Source organism: Sus scrofa, chromosome 7 (genome assembly GCF_000003025.6).
Source record: "Sus scrofa isolate TJ Tabasco breed Duroc chromosome 7, Sscrofa11.1, whole genome shotgun sequence".
NCBI classification, from domain to species: Eukaryota; Metazoa; Chordata; class Mammalia; order Artiodactyla; family Suidae; genus Sus; species Sus scrofa.
This window is the reverse complement of record NC_010449.5, coordinates 37,851,295-37,871,353: the sequence shown is the minus strand read 5'-3', so window position 1 is coordinate 37,871,353 and position 20,059 is coordinate 37,851,295. Positions and strand designations below refer to the sequence as shown.

General features: G+C 44.1%; 1 protein-coding gene across 4 annotated transcripts in view; it reads right to left on the bottom strand.

Moving 5' to 3' along the window:
• Positions 1–19,201, bottom strand: part of BICRAL (BRD4 interacting chromatin remodeling complex associated protein like) — an 81,447-nt gene extending 62,246 nt beyond the window's left edge. For 2 of the 4 annotated variants that reach the window (XM_021098729.1, XM_021098728.1), the window contains exon 1: positions 17,832–19,201. The gene's annotated coding sequence lies outside the window, so the exon portion shown is untranslated. Of the gene's footprint in view, positions 1–10,332; positions 10,717–17,831 lie in introns of those variants that run through there. The other 2 variants (XM_021098730.1, XM_021098731.1) reach the window with 1 other exon arrangement.

Sequence of the window (20,059 nt, the reverse complement as noted above, 5' to 3'; positions counted from 1 at the left end):
CCTGTGTCATCATGGGTGCCAGTCAGATTCATTTCCACTGAGCCACAATGGGAACTCCCAAACGATTTTTTTTTTTTCTTTTCTTTTTAGGCCCAAACATGTGGCATATGGAAGTTCCTGGGATAGGGGTAAGATCAGAGCTGCAGCTCCTGACCTACACCACAGCCACAGCAACACCAGATCCATGTCTGAGATCTACACCATAGCTCACGGCAGCGCCAGGTCCTTAACCCACTGAGCAAGGCCAGGGATGGAACCCATTTCCTCATGAATACTAGTCAGGTTGTTAACCTGCTGAGCCTCAATGGGAACTCCCCAAATATATGTTAATTGACTGTATGTTATCAGTGAGGCTTCCATTCACCAGTAGATTATTAAGTTTTGAGGGAAGAGAAAGTTATATGTGGATTTTTTTTTTTTTTTTTGGTCTTTTGTCCTTTTTAGGGCAGCACCTGCGGCAAAAGGAGGTTCCCAGGCTACGGGTCTAATGGGAGCTGTAGCCACTGAGCCTATGCCAGAACCACAGCAACGCCAGATCCGAGCTGCGTCTGCAATCTACACCACTGATCAAGGCAACGCCAGATCCTCAACCCACTGAGCGAGGTCAGGGATCGAACCCAAAACCTCTTGGTTCCTAGTTGGATTCATTTCCGCTGCGCCACATGGGAACTCCAGATTTTTTTTTTTTCAATGGTCACACCCTTGTCATATGGAAGTTCCCCAGCCAGGGAATGAATTGAAGCCACAGCTGCCGCAGCTGTGGCAGTATCGGATCCTTTAACCCACTGTACTGAGCCAGTGATCGAACTGGTGACATCACAGAGACAAGCAGGGTCATTAACCCACTGTGCCACAGTGGGAACTCTTATGTGTGTATTTTTTACTGCATAGGGGATTGGAGCTCCTCTCTCATTGTTCAAGGGTCAACTGTATTTTATTTCATCCAGAAGACTCCAAAACTATTTTGGACAAAATTTAAAGTTTTTAAAAATTTAGTATTTATTTAGATAATCATTTCAACATGCAATATAATTATAATGAGATATTTTACATCCTCTTTTTTCATACACAAGTCTACAAAATCTGATTTACACTCACAGCACACTGCAACTGGTGTATTTCAAGCACTAATGGCCACCATATTGGATAGTTTAGGTCTAGAGAATTTTATAGAATATAGTTTAGGAAAAACACTGGCCTAGAGGCTCTTTGGCCCTTGTTGGCCCTTATGGATAGCCACATGGTAGAAATCTTTAAGAGTTAAGAACAGGTGAAGAGGTATGAATAATATTTATTTATATATGGACGGCTTCCAAGAAGTTTTTATTTATGGGATTTTTTTTTTTTAATGATGGAGGGGGGGATAGAGGAAACAGAATTGCCGTAATCCTTTTCACCAGAATTTAACCCTCTCCACACACACACACACACATACACACAAACATACAGATTTAATTTGGAAAAGGAAAAAAGTTGATTTAAGTATCAGTTCCAAAAAAATAACCCGAGTCTAGTCCTAATCTTCTGATTGTACATGCCACTCACATGTAAGCAAAGGACTTTAATATATGTTTCTAAAAATAAGTTATTTCTTCATGTTTGTGTAAAATGATCTCAAATACATGAGAAAAAAAATCCAAAGGAAATTATCTGAAGAAAAAGCAAACTACTTGCTACAAAACTAAAAATGGTACTGAGAACTCCTGAACTCTCACATAAGCCTCCCAACTGGTTATAGCCCCATTTTTTTGAGGGGGGGTCTTTTTTGTCTTTTTAGGGACATGCCCACAGCAGATAGAGGTTCCCAGGCGAGGGGTCCAATTAAAAATGTAGCCCCCGGCCTATGCCAGAGCCACAGCAATGCAGGATCGGAGCCGTGTCTGCAACCTACACCACAGCTCATAGCAATGCTGGATCCTTAACCCTCTGAGCAAGGCCAGGGATTGAACCCAAGTCCCCATGGATGCCAGTTGGGTTCCTTAACTGCTAAACCACAAAAGGAACTCGTGGTTCATTTTTATAAACAGGAAATCAAGACTTGTTCTAGGCTCTCAGTTACCTGGGCGTTTGATAAAACCCCCAACTCTCAGGCCCATCCCAGACCTATGGGATCAGGAACTCTGGGAGGTGTCAAACAAGCCACCCGGGTAATCCTGACGCACATTTATGTTTGAAAACCACTGTATCAACACAGAGCTACTGCTTACACCCAATCTGTTTAACTCCAAAAGCTATACATTTTTAAAAAAGTTTTGGGGGTCCCTTTCTTTTGGAGAGGCTGGGAATTTTTGTGTGTCTATTTGTGGTAAAATACATGTAATGTGAAACTCACCATCTTAATCATTTTTAAGTGTACAGTTCGGTAGTATTAAGCACATTCACACTGTTGTGCAACCATCACCACCATCCATCTCCAGAAGGCTTTTCATCTTGCAAAACTGAAACCATACCCATTAACTGCTAACTCCCCCTTACCCGCTCCCCCCCCGCCCGGCCCTTGGCAACCACTGTTCTATTTCTGTCCCTATGAATGTGACTACTAGGTAACTTATGTAAGTGGAATCTAGAAGCAGAACCAAGTTTCACCATCACTCTCAACTGCAGAATGTTTGAAAAGTATGAAAATGTATAAAGAAAACGAAGATCACTTAGGATTCCGCTGCCTAGAGGAAACTGCCAAGGGCTGAACTGTGTTCCCCCTACAACTCAGGTTGAAACTCTAAGCCCTGATATGACTGGATTTAGAGACGAGGTTTTTAGGAAGTAATTAAGGTTAGATGAGCTCACGGGGGTAGAGCCCTAATCCAAGACGGCTGGTGCTCTTGAAGAAGGAAGAGACTGCAGAGCTCAGGTGATGACAGTAAGAAGGCTGTGGTCTGCAAGCCAGGAAGAGGGCCTTCCCCATCAAGCCAACTGGCTGGCACCCTGATCTTGGACTGCTCAGCCTCTAGAACTGGGAGAAAATAAGTTTCTGTTGTTTAAGCCACTCAAGCGGCCCTTGAACAACTCCGGGGTTGGAGCACTATCTGCACGGTCAAAACTCTGCATATAACTTTATAGTGGGTCTTCTATATAGGCAGTTGCTCTGTATCTGCAGATTCAACCAACTGTGGATCATGTTGTGCTTGTCATGTGTATTCAGAAAAAAAGACAACCACACATATGTGGACCCATGCAGTTCAAACCCACAATGCTCAAGGATCAACGGCATTTCATTACAGCAGCCCGAGCTAATATTCTGTGGGTTTTTTGTTTTTGTTTTGTCTTTTTAGGGCTGCACCTGTGGCATATGGAAGTTTTCTGGAAAGCAGTATAAGAAAAAACCTCAGAATATTTTAAATTTTAAATTAATCTTAAAAGGATGGAAAATATTTTAAAGGTATATAAGATAAAGCATATACATGATAGCAAATCCATGTCATGCTCTGAAAAGAAAATATTTGCTTTGGGATGTTCACATGTCTGAAGACATTCTTGAGAGTCAAGCTCAATGTAATGTTTGGATAGTAAGGTAACTGGAACAGAGAACATATTTTAAATAATTGAGTTGAGCAGTTATGTAATGTATGACAAAAATAAAAGGTTAATGTCAAATGTTTTTTCTTTTCAATGTCACTGCACCACAAGAGAATTTTTAATTTTAAAATTTTAACGTGACAGTGCAAATGAAAAAAAAATGTACAGTAATAATTTATTATGCATAAAATATATTCAAAAGAGAAGTAAATCTTTGCTGGTATGCCCAGCATTTTACATTTCTAAGTAAGTTAAGGCTCTCCCTATTCCTCTTTTTCAAACAACATTGTTACCCAAATTCCATTTTTCTTTGTATTATTCTCTTTGGACATTTACTTTCAGATTATTTTAGCTACATAATATATGCTGTGACAAAAGAATCCAAAGTATATCATGTGGCAAATAAAGTCAGACTAATAAAGAGAAGCAAGTAAAACAGGTTTTTTTGGTTTTGGGTTTTTTGGGGGCTGCCCCCACAGCATGTGGAAGTTCCCCAGCCAGGGATCAAACCAGGTGCCACAGCAGTGACACCGCCAGATCCGTAACCACTAGGCCACCAGGGGACTCCACAAGGGAAATAGTTTCAAAAATTAAAAAACAAAAACAACTCCCCCAAACAAACAACCCTAGAGAAGCAAAGAATTAGGGCACTAGTTGGAGGGAGAAGTGGGCTCAAAAGAAAAATAGGAATCACGAATTCCAGTTGTGGCTCAGTGAGTTACAAACCTGACTAATATCCATGAGGATGTGGGTTTGATCCCTGGCCTCACTCAGTGGACTGGGGATCCTGCCTGAGCAATGGCGTAGACTGCAGACATGGTTCAGATCCTGAGTTTCTGTGGCACAGGCTGGCACCTGCAGCTCCAATCGACCCCTCACCTGGGAACTTCCATAAGCTGAAAGTGTGGCCTTAAAAAGCAGCAAAAAAAAAAAAAAAAAAAAAAAAATTCAGGACACAGGGAACTATGTCCAGTCTCTTGGGGTAGAACATGATGGAAGACAGTATGATAAAAAGAATGTATACATCCGTATGACTGGGTCACTATGCTGTACAGCAGAAATTGACACAACACTGTAAATCAATTATACTCAAAAAAAAAAAAAAATCAGGCAATCCCACTTGGGTGAAGTGGATTAAGAATCCCACTGCAGTGGCTCAGGTCGCTGCAGAGGTGTGGGTTTGATGCCCCACCTGGCACGATGTGTTAAAGGGATCCAATGGTGCTACAGCTTAGGTGTAGGTTGCAGCTGCAGCATGGATTCAAACCCTGGTGCAAGAACTTCCACATGCCATGGGTGCAGCCATTTAAAAAAATAATAATTTACCGTTTATTTTATAAAACTAGATCAATAAAAAGAAATACCTAAAATAAATAAATGAAGTGAGCTATCTTGAGGTTTATGGAGAGAAACAGCTCCAAATATCCCCAGTCATAAATCTGCATCTTTTAAGCATGATCACACCTAAAAAAAAAAAAAAGGGTGGGACTCTCATGGATGTCTCCAATCCTAAGATTCTCACAGATGTGGAGAATCGGAATACAAACATTTTGGTCAGTTTATTCTTACTTCTTATTTCTATTTCTTTGTACTTCTAGGAAATAGAGTTAAAACAAATCTGAATATAGCAACATTCATTTTTATTTTAAATAAGAGAAATACTTCTAAATTAAAACCACACAATCAAAAATAACTTACTCTCATTAATCAGGAGAAAAAAAAAATCTGATTTTCTTGTGGATAACAGTCTTTATACATGGAAAGAGTTACTTCTAAATCTGAAGACATTTCTCCACATTAAAAAAAAAAATCTACTAGTCTACTTCCCAGGTTAAGTTCAATTTAAAAACTAAAATTTGCTCTAGAAAAAAAATTTTTTTTTTTGTCTTTTTAGGTCCACACCCATGGCAATATTGAGGTCCCAAGCTAGGGGTCTAATTGGAGCTGTAAATGACGGCCTATGCAAGAGCCACAGCAACAGGGATCCAAGCCGCATCTGAGACCCACACCACAGCTCATGGCAACGCTGGGTCCTTAACCCACTGAGCAAGGTCAGGGATTGAACCCGCAACCTCATTGTTCCCAGTCAGATTCGTTTCCGCTGTGCCACGACAGGAACTCCTAGAAAACTTTCTCTTACAGTAATTCTAACTTTGTATGTAATACCTTTGTTTGCCAAACACAAATATAAACATTTTAATATCTTAGAATGCCATCCATGTTTCTCCACTTCTACTATTTGGGGGGGGGGGGGGGCTGTGCCCTTGGCATGAGGAAGTTCATGGGCTAGGGATCAAACCTGTACCACAGCAGCAATATGAGCCACAGCAGTGACAATGCCAGATCCATACCCCACTGAGCCACCAGGGAACTCCTCCAGTTCTACCAGTTATTGAGAAATAATTTCTGAAAAGAATAAATTATAAACTGCTCTAAGTTATTTTAGTCATCCAACCTTCACATACATTACATTAAAACTAAACATTCACCGGAGTTCCCGTCATGGCTCAGTAGTTAACGAATCCGACTAGGAACCATGAAGTTTCAGGTTTGGTCCCTGGCCTTGCTCAGTGGGTTAAGGATCTGGCGTTGCTGTGAGCTGTGTTGTGGGTCACAGATGCAGCTCGGATCCTGCGTTGCTGTGGATCTGGCGTAGGCTGGTGGCTACAGCTGCGATTAGACCCCTAGCCTGGGAACCTCCATATGCTGCAGAAGCGGCCCAAGAAATGGCAAAAAGATTAAAAAAAAACAAAAACAAAAACTAAACATTCACCAACTATGGCATTTTTTTTTTTTTTAATTCAGGGGAGATGCTCAGAGCTTCAAAAATTATTACTAAAAATTCACTGTTAGGGATGGCTCTAACACAGTAAAATATTCTCTAAGGAGAGCTGAATACAAATTCTGAAAAACTTAACCAAGAAACCAGATAAATAGATTATCTTTTTAAAAAACTTACAATAAAAATCAGAAATCCACTATAAGCAGCTTTTAAGGATGGATGATTTTCATACATAGAAGTCTCAATAGTTATGTTTGAAATATTTAGTCTACATAACAAATTTTGAAAGTCTCTTCCACATTACATTTACCACAAGATTTTGAAATTCTTTATCTCCCCAATTTAGGCTTACCACTAATAAGTAGTGAGAAGGCTGGTTCTCATCGGGGGAGGAGGAAAATTCAAGTTAGTCCTGGCAGCCTGGCATGAAGAACTCACGCACTGCCTCAGACTGTTCAGAGAGCAACTTAACACTCAAGAGCTGTAGGTCAGCCTCAGCGAACTAAAAAAATCCACAAGGTGTTTCATGAGCTTTTATTACTGTTGTGCCTCAGGGCTAAGCTTTCTCAGAAAGTCAAGAAGGGAAAAATCCCTTTGACATGTTATCTTACTGGCCTTATATTCAACCCACAGTATGGCCTCTTTCAAAAAGAATGGCCTCTTTAATGTGAACCACAAATTTGTAAATTAGTATTTTTCCCAAAAATCTATACTATGATTAGTATGCTTATGACACTGACAACATTCCAAGCAAGAGATCAACTTGAGCTGCAGCACATCATGTTTAACTAAGGTTCTAAGTTTTCACTTTTCCAGTCAGGATTTTGTAAGTAAAAGATATGATTCATCACTGATTGCCCCCAAGTTCAGAGCTAAAATGGGCCCCATGTTTGGGTCACCATACTATGCAAATAAAAACTGAATTACCTGCAGAAGGAGCAGAATAACTGCTGTGACCTAAAATCTGAGTATCAACATAAGATTCTGGGTTTTTTGGTTACCACTTTTATCAATACAACACTACTTTTTCTTATAACTCCTACTTAAACAAAGTTTATCCAATTTTAGGACCTCAAAATGTTTTAACTAGTAGGCATTTACAGATTGAATGGTATTAGTAATGGCAAAACATGATGCATGGATCTGCAGAATATATTCAAACCCTAGTTCTGCCCCTTAGTAACGTAACCTTGGGCAAGATTTTTTTCTTAATTTCTAAACCTCAGTTTCATTATACATAAAATGGAGACAAATCTACCTATTGAGTATTGCGAGAATTTAATAATGATAAACACCCAAACACCCACTGGGGCCTGAAATAATGTCAAGGTTTAACAAATATTATTTCTCCTTTCCCCCATCTTCTTTCTTGTGAAAATGCTTCAATTACAGATCAGGACACCATGTTTAATTTCTGATGATACAAGGAAGTTGCTGGATTTTGGCTGAACTGAGATAAGCTTTTCCTATAAAGGTAACACCTTTCATACCTCATTCCCTTCGCATTCTCATGTTCAGGGTTTTTATTTCAGGTGTTATGAGTGTTCACTGTGTTTGCAAGATAAGCCAAAGAACCCACAAAAACAGAAACTGTTCAATTTTACAACTTTATTAAAATGAAATGTGTAATTAAATCACAACTACATAAATTGAAGTTGATTAGATCCGGTGTTGCTGTGAGCTGTGGCGTAGTTTGCAAATGCGGCTCAGATCTGGCATTGCTGTGGCTGTGGTGTAGGCCAGTGGCTACAGCTCTGATTCGACCCCTTGCCTGGGAACCTCCATATGCCGTGGGAGCGGCCCAAGAAAAGGCCAAAAAAAAAAGGTGATTAGGATTAAGGGGAAGGGAAACTCAGGTTTAAGATCTGGTAGAGTGAGGCCTCAGGATCTTTTCCTGAAGGGAAGCACATTCGAGGTAAAGGGAAAAGAGCTCAAAGCCCCTAGCTTCTTCTCCCCAAGACCTCTGTCTTCTACTTTCCCACAGAACAACGAATGGTGACAGTCCCAGGCACTCTTGACTGCACGACACCTGGGCAAGCCATCCCAGCTGGGTGACCTCCTGGGCCCACCTCCACGCAGCCAGAGAACACTGACGAGGTCTCCATTTAGAGCTTTCCTTTAAAGCCACACCTCATTCCTCCTGGGTCACAGCTCTCCCACTTGTCCGCATTCATCTAGCCACCCCCTCCTTTCTGCCAGCCCCCTCCCCCACCGTATTTCCACTTCTGCTGTACAACATTGGTGATCCCCAGGCCCTGCAGATGGAACTGCTACGTCACTGAATTCACATGGCCTCAGTGTAGCTAAGTACCATTCCCTTTATTCAATCGTCCTCCATCTACAGTACATCCCACAAATCTACTGCTCTCAAACTCAAGACCTTTTGCCTCTGCGCTTGACAAATGACCTTGCTATCTCCTCAGCAAAGACCACAGACCTCCATTTGGAATCCGATCATCTACCCTACTCTCCTCTAATTATACTTCACGGTTACTTTCTGTAGGCAATGTGGGGAACAGAGGAACCTTATGAAAAGATGCACAAAAGGATTTCCCATCATGGTGCAGGAGAAATGAACCCGACTAGGAACCGTGAGGACGCAGGTTCCACCCCTGGCCTTGTTCAGCGGGTTAAGGATCTGGTGTTGCTGTAAGCTGTCGTGTAGGTCACAGATGCAGCTCAGATACTGCACTGCTGTGGCTGTGGCTGTGGCCGGCAGCTGCAGCTCCAATTAGACCCCTAGCCTGGGAACCTCCATATGCCATAGGTGCAGCCCTAAAAAGCAAAAAAAAAAAAGACGAATGACAGCGTTCCCAAAGAAAGAATAAAGAAAGGGGAGTGCTACACACTTCTACTTGGTATTATCTGAATTAAAAATATATATATACTAATTTCCTCTAGTTCTCTCCCTCCCTTTAATCTGATTTTTCCCTTACCCACAGAGATCAGAACATATAAGGCATTGCTGATCTTTACTCATCTCAAAACTAGTTTTTTCCTTGGTTCCTATGATTCTACTCTTGCCTTTTTTTTTTTTTAGGGCCTGCACCCCAGGCATATGGAAGTTCCCAGGCTAGGGGTTGAATCAGAGCTGCAGCTCTGGCCTGCACCACAGCCACAGCAACGCCAGATCTGAGCCGCACCTGCAACCTACACCACAGCTCACGGCAACACTGGATCCTTAACCTACTCAGTGAGGCCAAGGATCAAATCCACATCCTCATGGATACTGTCAGCGTCTTAACCCTCAGAGCCACAATGGGAACTCCTGGGTTGTCTTAGGTATTTAGTCAGCAAGTGTTTACTGAGCGCCCATCTTGTCTTAAATGCTATGCTAAAGACCTAGAATAACAAGGAACAGGGAAACAAATACTACTTTGTCCCACTCCAGGATTTGTGTCTATAGGTGACTGTTACGCCTACTCACGATAAGAGGGGATACCCTCCTTCTTTAGTCTCAATAACTTGAGATTTGGTTTCTAAAGCTACTTTCTTCCACAGAAAAGAGTACTCTGCAAATAGTCCAAAACCCTGTGCAAATAACATCTGTACCTGCCACAAATGTTTAAATGTTAATTCATTTTTAAATTAATTAAACACACATAAGATTTACCATGTAAGTGGACAGTTCATTCACTTTAGGTACATTTACATTATTGTGCAACTGCTGTCACTATCCAGCTCCACTTTTTCATCATCCTTGGTTGAAATTCTCTACCCATTAACTCACTTATTAACCAAAAATGATTTTCATGGTTACCTTCACCCCCAGCTCCATTATCTTCTCTTGCTTTCCTACCCTGACAATATTCCAAGGTTCCTCACTGTTAATCACCCTCTGGCATCCAATCACAGCTGGGGGGCAAAATGCCAATCTTGGCTGAACTGATCACCTGGCTGCTCTGTCTCCCTTGTATCAGATGAATGTTGGTGGGAAAATGCCACACACTAACTGGGTTGATTGGTTTCACCTTAAATTCAGATCCCGCCCCCCAGGCTGCATCCAGACAGTCAATAATACCTAGCAATCCTACCTCATGCCCCAGTGAGCTCACTGTCCTGCTGTCCAAGGCAAAGTGTCCTTCTCAAACCATCCACATTCCTTCTCCCTTCCAGCTGCTGGCCCTGTGTCAGACTTCACGGAGAAAACAGAAGCCATGAGAGCAGGAAGTCCCGTACTCCACCTCCAATTCCGAAACCTGCCTTCTCTCCTGCTATACTGTAAGACATCTTGCTCCACCAAAGGCAAGCCCTCTTCTTGAATTCCTTCTCTCTTCAAGAATTTTGCTCCTTTGGTAGTATTATCTCTCTTCTGCCACAGTCTCTATCAGATAGTCTCACTAGCTTATTTGAAAATGCTCTTCTATTTTCCATCATTTAAAAAAAAAAAAAAAAAGGAGTTCCCGTCGTGGCGCAGTGGTTAACGAATCCGACTAGGAACCATGAGGTTGTGGGTTCGGTCCCTGCCCTTGCTCAGTGGGTTAACGATCCGGCGTTGCCGTGAGCTGTGGTGTAGGTTGCAGACGCGGCTCGGATCCTGTGTTGCTGTGGCCCTGGCGTAGGCCGGTGGCTACAGCTCCGATTGGACCTCTAGCCTGGGAACCTCCATATGCCGCAGGAGCGGCCCAAGAAATAGCAAAAAGACAAAAAAAAAAAAAAAAAAAGAGGCGTTCCCGTCATGGCACAGCGGAGATGAATCCGACTGGAAACCATGAAGTTGCAGGTTTGATCCCTGGCCTCGCTCAGTGGGTTGAGGATCCGGCGTTGCCGAGAGCTGTGGTATATGTCTCAGCTGCGGCTCGGATCTAGGGTTGCTATGGCTGTGGCGTAGGCCGGCAGCTACAGCTCCGATTAGACCCCTAGCCTGGCAACCTCCATATGCCGCTGGTGCAGCCCTAAAAAGACAAAACACACACAAAAAAAAAAAAAAAGGAAAAAAAAAAGTGCTCTTCCCTGACCCCACCTCTCTCTCCAGCCATTGCTGTGCGGTTCTGTCCTTTACAGCAAAACTTTCCTAACAAGTGGTTTACAGTCACTTCACTCCATTCCCTCAATACATTCCAATGTGGCTTCCATCCCTGAACGCCACTGAAACTACCTGTCAAGAGAGCAAATCCTGAGTTCCCTTGTGGTCAACTGGTTAAGGATCCAGAGTTGTCACTGCTGTGGCATGGGTTCAATCCCTGGCCCCAGAACTTCTGCATGCTGTGGGCCCAACCAAAATAAATAAATAAATAAATAAATAAAAGAGAGGAGTTCCCATTGTGGCTCAGCAGTAACAAACCCAACTAGTATCCACAAGGACGCGGGTTCAATCCCTGGCCTTGATCAGTGGGTTAAGGATCTGGCGTTGCCGTGAGCTGAGGTGGTCGGCTGCTATAGCTCCAATTTGTCCCCTAGCCAGAGAACTTTTATATGCCGCAGGCATAGCCCTAAAAAATGAGAGACAGAGCGCCAGATCCAAGAGGAATCTATCCTCACTGTTCTCAAAAACTTCTCAGTAGCATTTGGCAAAGCAGACCATTCCCTCTTTTCCTGAAAAGGATAATTCACCCTCCTGCTTTAATACTAATCCTTCTTAGTTTCCTTTGCCCATCCTTCACCCACTAGAACTTTTAGAGGTTGAGCCTAAGTTTTCTATGATCCGAACAGTTCCATGACATACCATCTCTGAGCTTGTGACTCCCCAAATTTATGTCACTCCTCTTAGCTCAACTTGAAAACTCGCCTTCTTGACTTTCCACTTGGTTGACTCACAAGTATTTCAAAAACCTAACAGGTTCCACATAGAACTCCAGTTACCCACCCTCCTCGTTCCTCCTCTCCCGATCTTCTCTACCAGCAGATGGCACCATCAACCATCAAGGCTCAGGCCACGAACCCAAAGGTATCCTTAATTCCTCCATCTTTCTCCACAGCCAATCCAGTAAGAAAACATTTTTTTTTAATGGCCACACCCACAGTATATGGAAGATCTGGGGCGCTCGGGGGGGGGGGGGGGGGCTGAATCGAGCAGCAATGTCAGATCCTTTAAGCTACTGCTCCAGGCTGGGAATTGAACCTGTACCCAAGCTGCTGCAGTCAGAGTCTTAATCCACTGTGCCACGGCAGAACTCCCCAGTAATCAAATATTTCCAATTGAAACTTCATCTAGGCTGCTCCGTCTCCACTGCCATCATACTATCAATCTTGGGCTGACCACTGCCAATAGCCTCTTAACTGACCTCTCTGCTTCCTCTCTTGCTTCATAGAGCAGCCAGTTATGTTTAATTTATTTTATTTTAAGGTCTTTTTTTTTTTTTTTTTTTTGCCATTTCTAGGGCTGCCTCTGCGGCATGTGGAGGTTCCCAGGCTAGGGTCCAATCGGAGTTGTAGCAGCCGGTCTACACCACAGCCACAGCAACACGGGATCCAAGCCGAGTCTGCGACCTACACCACAGCTCATGGCAACGCCAGATCCTTAACCCACTGAGCAAGGCCAGGGATTGAACCTGCAACCTCATGGTTCCTAGTTGGATTCATTTCCACTGTGCCACGGTGGGGCCAGTGATGTTTAAAAACAAAAACATACCACTGCCTTAATTGAAGCCCTAGAATAGATTCTCATTTTTTCATTTTTGGTCATACTTATGGCATATGAAGTTCCTGGACCAGGGATTGAATCTGAGCTACAGCTACAACCTACACCACAGCTGCAGCAACACCCAATCCTTAACCCACTGTGCTGGGCCAGAGGATGGAATCTGTGCTATTGCAGAGACAATGCTGGATCCTTAACTGGCTGCACTACAGCAGGACTTCATTTCTCATTTCATTAAAATAAAAGCCCCCAACCCTCGGACACCTCAATACAAGAAGCCCTGCACAATCTAACTCCATCTCATTCCATTTTCTTCTTGCTTCCTTCCATTCCAACACCCATGCCCGTCTGTGCCTTTCAGGTCTCTGCACTTGTTACCAGGCCAGGAATGTCTCCCCAGCTTTTCATATGGCTAGCACAAGCTCGTGCTTCAAGTCTCAGCTCAAATGTCACCTTTTCAAAGGGACGCTCCTTGACTCTTACTAGCCAAAATAGTCATCCTCTACAATTCACTCTTTTAGATCCACCAGCTTATTCACTTCTAATAATTTTTCTTAATCAGAAATTATTTTGATTATTTGTGTTTACTTATTTCCTGTTTTCCCCACCATACCATAAATTCAAAGAGGGCTGAGATCTTGTCTGTCTTGAAATTCACTAATGGCTAGCTTAAAATAAAGAAGCTACTTTTTCCCCCGAGCAGGTTTATTTATTTATTTATTTTTGCCTCTTTTTTTGAGGGCCACACCCGCTGCATATGGACGTTCCCAGGCTAGGGGTCTAATGGGAGCTGTAGCTGCTGGCCTACGCCAGAGACACAGCAACCCCAGGTCCGAGCCGCACCTGCAACCTACACCACAGCTCATGGCAATGCCAGATCCTTAACCCACTGAGCGAGGCCAGGGATTGAACCCACAACCTCACAGTTCCTAGTCGGATTCATTTCCGCTGCACCATGACGGGAACTCCTGAGCTGGTTTATTTTAGATTTCCCCTCGTTTCAAGCTTTTCTGGATTTTAGTCAAAGAAAATAATTACTCTGGCATTTACCATGAAAAACTAGGGGAGAAAAACCACATGAGACAAGGACTACAACTCCCGCCCCCCACCCAAAGTCTAGACTGGACACAGACAACACACAGGTATCCAACAGCTGCTCTTTATAAAACTTTTCAAAATGTGGAAGGACAGAGGAATATGGGTGTAGGCAAAGATAATATACTTGTAACACCTGCATCAAAAATTCAAGTTTTTCATCCATTCCCCTAGCAATCACTAATCACAATAGTGATTTGGTAATAAAGAAAAAAAAGTGCAAAATAACTAAAATATGTGATCCTTGCTCCACAGAGTGATTTCCTCACTGACTTGGTTCTCTCTCATTTTGGTCTGGTCAGCTATTTATCACCTGTTCTGGATGTTTCTTCCTGACATTCTGTGCCTTTAACACATACTCTGTTCTTATGAAGTCTCATGATTAGAGTAAGTTCCCCATTCTACTTCTTAAAACCGAAAAGACACCTTCCCAATTCCAAATTCGAAAAAGAACACTTTCTTTGAAGGATTTATCTCTAGTTTTTATTTCAGGATTTTTTTCTACCCTATTTCTATTTTTTTTTTTTTTTAATCAATCCTAGGTTCAATTCTGTTTTTGTTGGATGGCTGTCTTGACTAAACTAGATGGCCAGGCTAGACCTAGAAGCCCATACGCTATTTAACTTCTCAAGAAAATGAAATGATCAACTTTTTAAAAAATGTACTGAGATTCTGAAGTCTTAGGATACTTAAGCTTTCTTTCTGTAAATAGTTTCAACAATTTGATAAATAGCAGAGGAGAAAAATGAAAATGAGAATAACCTGAACAATAAAACTGTGTTGAAACAAAATGGTAAGCACCTCGAGTCTCAAGTTCCAATTACAGAGCCAGCAGCACAGGCAAAGTATAGTATAGGGATTTCTGAATGTCTCTGTGCCACAATGGCATCACCCCGAGAGTTTTGGAATAACACAGCCCTACAGATTTGGAGTTAGGGGATCCTGGATGAGCCGGAATTTCAAAATTGGAGAGTGTTAGGGACATCAGGAAATTGAAAATCAGAAGCTTAAAACTAAGACTGCCTAGCACATTAGACCCTTGAAAAAAACCCCAACTGTCTCTAACAGATAGCAAATGTTACAAATCTGTATTTTACATCTCCCCAGTAGATTCTGCTCAGATTTGGAAATCACAGGTATAAAGCCAAGAACATGGCTTTTGAGATCCACTGTCAATTCTACCACCTCAAACTTCAAGACCTTGAACAATTCGATTATTTCAGCACACATTATTAGTTTCTTCCCTGGTAAACAGATAATAAAGACCAATACTGCAGGGGTGATATGATAAATAAATAAGAAATAAAGCACCAAGCACAGTTCCCGGGGCACAACAGTCTTCAATACACAGTGTGTCTTAAAGGGCCTGAAACATGCACCACAGTGTTTATAAATACAAGGACACACCTAATGGTGCCACTATGTTACTTTTATCCACCAGAAGTTAACTATTCACTTTCCATCTCTGTGGATTCCTAGAGAGATTAGATCTTTACAGACTTTTTTTTTTCCTCCCAATAATCTTTTCAGTAACAACTGAAAACAAAGTTAAAACCCACACGCACCTTGATATAAGCTACTACAGGACAAATAAATACTTAAATGAATGCTTTTAAGGAAATACTTTAAATATCGAGTGGGGGAACTGAGAAGTTTTATACCGATGAGACACAGATTAAAGCAAGATACAGTGCTTTGGGGGGGTTATTTTTAGAAAGGGAAAGGAAAAAAGTCTCTGGGAGTGTTTCAAGGTAGGTTTAGTTTTTCTGGTCAGGGTCTAAGAAATTCTTAATTGACTACCATTTGGAATAGGTAATACGAAAGCCAACAAGAAGTTTCTAATCACTGGAACCTTCACCTTCCCACAATGTGACTACAGAAATGTCTCTCCAGGGTTGCTTGAAAACACAACCAACTAAAAACTAAAACTAACATAAGGGATCTATACAGAACCACATTCCCGAAAGGGAGACAGACACCGTCCTAGACTTTAAAAAAATTTTTTTTGCAATTGTATAACCTGGTCTGTCTGACTCTACTCTCGAAATGAGCTGGAAGAGAATGAAGGAAAAGCCTCCATGCCCTGCCCTAGCCAGGCCCAGGGAAGACAAAGGGTCCAGGCTGCAGCCTTAGGAAGGCGACAGGAGCCTTCACCTCCAATTTTGACGAGGGGGGAAGCAAGTTCAGGGAGGGAACCCCTCGGCTTCAACGCCCGATCCTCAGCCCACGTCCTCGCTCAAAAGCAAATGGTAAAAGCAGCAAGACGCCGGCGCCCCCAGTCCCTTCTCGCTCTGAGCCGGCGGCCTTGTCTTTTGGGTCTGGGGACACCGGGAAGGACCATGCTACGCGGCCCCCGGCCCAAGTACGGCATTCGGCCCGGGAGCGGAGCCCCCACACCCCGGACCTCCAAGCGCTGGGGCCGAGAAGCATCCACGAAGGGCGCCGCCCGCGCCGCCAGGAAAGATGGCGCCCGCGGAGCAACTGCGCCACCAGCCCTGGCGACGGGCCAGGCCCAGCGCCATCTTAGCGCCTTCCAACCGCCCCCACCCCACCCCACCCCCGCAAGAGCCCGCGTCCCGGCCGATGCGGGGGACGCGAACCGCGTCGGGCCCGCGCAATCTCGGCCAAGAGTGCCACCGAGCTCCCGTCTCTTCGGACCCGCCCCGCGGGCCCCGCAGCAGGCGCCTGGCCGGGCCCCGGGTCCTCCGCGCGGCGCGAGGGCTTGTTCGGGCCCGGCCGCGGGTCGTCGGTGGTGCTTCGGGCCCAGGCAGCGAGGCAACGGGGAAAGGCCAGTCCCGCCGGCAGGCGCGCTCCGGGAACCGGGCCGGATAGGGAACCGGGCACCGGGCCGGGGTGGTCGGCCGGCCCCAAGCTCTCCCGGCCGCGGCCGCCCGCACAAGCGGCGGGAAGGAGGAAGCCAGGAAGAAAAATAAACCCCGTCTCCGCCGCCGGCTCCCTCCCGCCCGCTCCCCTCCCCCCTCGGGACGCGGGGTCCATTTTGCCGAGAAGAAAGAAAATGCGATTCACACCCAAGAGCTTCCGAGAGAGAAAAGCAACGAGGGGGGGAAAACCGAGGGGAGGAGATTGGAAAAGCTTATTTTTCTTCCTCGCCCGCCGTCACTCCTGGCCCTCCCTGCCCCCTGCTCGCGGCCCCGCCGCGCCGTCCTCCCCTCGCCGAGCCCCGCTCCCTCCTTCCCGGCTCCCGGCGGCTCCGGGGGGGCGGAAAACACACTCACACTCGCGCACACAACTAATTTTAAACCGGCTCAATCAATGAGTCATTAAAAGGCTTCCCTCCCCTCTCCTCCCCACCACCAACCGCCACGCCACCCCCCTTCCCAGGCTCTCCCTCTCCCCGCTCCAGAAATTTGCATCCGCGGAAAAGGAAAAAAAAAAAAAAAAAAAAGGCGCCGGGCCCCCACCCCGCCGAAGCGCCCCCAGCCCGGCCCCGCCGCCCCCTGCCCGCCCGCGCCCCGCCCGAGACACTGAACTTGGTCTTCCCGGGGCCCGGGCATCGCTGGGAAAGACATAAACACTCGATTCCCCTTTTCTCCGTGTCCATTAAACATCCACCCACCACCACCATCACCCACCCACAAACCCACCCCCCCCAAAAAAAAAACACAGCCTTAGCCAATAGCTCTCTGGGCTGAAACCTAATATCCTGGTTTTGGCAACTCGGTGTTTAATTTGCTCCTCTTTCTTTTCTGTCTGTCTGGAGATAGATCTCCAGCCCCCCCTCCCTCGCTTTTCCCCTCCCCGAAGGAAAGAGGCAGAGGAAGGAGGTTGTGTGTGTTTTTTTTTTTTCTCCTTGAAATTTTTATCACAAAATTATAATACACTCAAAGGGAAACTCACCGTCATGAAAAAGCAGTGCCTTGTCAACGGGGTTTCTGCGCCATCGCACCAGGGGCGGCGGCGGCGGCGGCGGCGGCGGGCGCGGGGCGCGGGGCGCGGGCGCGGGAGCTCCCGGCCGAGCGGCGCCGGCCACACGCGCTCCGCTCTCTCTCTCGCTCACCCCCGCGCCGGGCGGCGGGCGCCCGCTCCCCGCGCCCGCCCGGCCTTCATGCTCTGCGCCCGGGCAAACCGCTCGCCTGCTCGTCTACCTCCAAACTTCGGTTCTCGCCTAGCAAAAAACGTGGAGATTAGGATTTTTTTAATTAAAAAAAAAATTTTTTTTTAAGAAAACCCAAGCTCCAGAGCTGTTAATTCCTGTTTCCTTTGGGATTCTTTTTAACTTCAAGAAATGTAGTGGTTTATTCAAGAAACAGGGTTTTTTGGCTTTTTTTTTTTTTTTTTTAAGATCTACAAGATGCGTGCTATTCTCCGCAGGCGCTCTGCGCGCACACACACACACACACACACAATCCAGTTTTAGCTGGGGGGAGGAGAGGCAGGAGGGGAATTTAAAAACAAAAAACACAGTATTTCTTTATAACTCTAATTAGAACAAGTCCCAGTAAATACTTTTTTGCATATGCTTAAATAAAAAACCCGAAAACATCACTTTTAGTTATTTGGCAAATAACTGATTTCATTCTAACTTTTAATTCTACTAAGATTTCTTTTGCAACACCCTCTTTCCATTCCAGAATGCTGTGAAACCTTATCTGTAAACCTGTATGTCAACATTGAAAGGTAGGAAAAAAAAAACCAAAAAACCAACTGTAGTGGCCAAGATGAAGGTGAGGAGCTAAGTCACTCTCAAAACGTGCAATTCCAACTGCTTTCTTTTTATGTAGATACTTTTATCCCACATTTGTGGAATCTTCATGATGTGATCCCCAGTCTTAAAAAGAGAGCTACCCAAAAATCCAGTGAAATAGAACAAGTTTAAAAAAGAGCAAGCTACCCAAACTTTTAACACTATTTAGTCAAGTATAATTACCACCCGTTTTTAATCTCAAATCTCAAATTGTTGAGATGTCTCCATTTAACCATCCAGCACCCACAGCATATAAATAAATGTGAATTATGACAATGTGGATTTTGGGTGGGTGCCTTTGTGGTCTAGGTTAATTACATTTACTTTTTTCCATAAATGCCCACAAAAATATGGTGGGGGTTTTGTTGTCTTTTAATTTAAGTAACCATCAAGGTAAAAGATCAATTGTACAAAAATGTGATTCGGATTTTTAAAAATACTTATGTAATCCCTAGAAATATCCTAAAATTTTAAATTATTTTGTACTACTGGAGTTCCCCTCATGGCGCAGCAGAAACGAATCCGACTAGGAACCACGAGGTTGCAGGTTCAATCCCTGGCCTCGCTCAGTGAGTGGGTTAAGGATCTGGCGTTGCCATGAGCTGTGGTGTAGGTCGAAGACTCAGCTAGGATCTGGTGTTGCTGTGGCTCTGGCATAAGCTAGCAGCTGTAGCTCCAATTGTACCCCTGGCCTGGGAACCTCCATATGCCATGGGTGTGGCCCTAAAAAGACAAAAAAAGACCAAAAAAAAAAATCCAAAAAAAAAAAATTTAGTTTGTATTACATATAGCAATGAAGTTCTACTGATAAACAGAAAGACTACCCCAGATAGTTGATGGGTTTAAAATAAAATTATCCCTAGATTTAAATTATTTAAGTGAAACTGTTCTCTCTCTCTCTGTTTTTTTTTGTTGTTGTTGTTGTTGTTGTTGTTTTTAGAACCGCAGCTGGGGCATAAGGAGGTTCCCAGGCTAGGGGTCAATCGGAATTATAGCTGCCAGCCTCTGCCACAGCCATAGCAATGCAGGAACCGATCGGTGTCTGTGACCTACACCACAGCTCATGGCAACGCCGGATCCTTAACCCACTGAGCAAGGCCAGGGATCGAACCTGTATTCTCATATTCTCATGGATGCTAGTCAGATTCGTTAACCACTGAGCCAAGACAGGAACTCCTAAGTGAAATTGTTTAGTTTCTAACATAATATCCCCTTAGCATTAAAAAGCATAATGGTATCACCCCTTGTTGCTTTTATAAGAATACTGTAACTGTGCTATTTTATTGCACAAAATAAATATGTCAAGGTTGGCATACAATGTTGTCATATTCAAGATAAAAGATCTTTTAAAAAAACAAACCATATCTTGTTCCAGTTACTG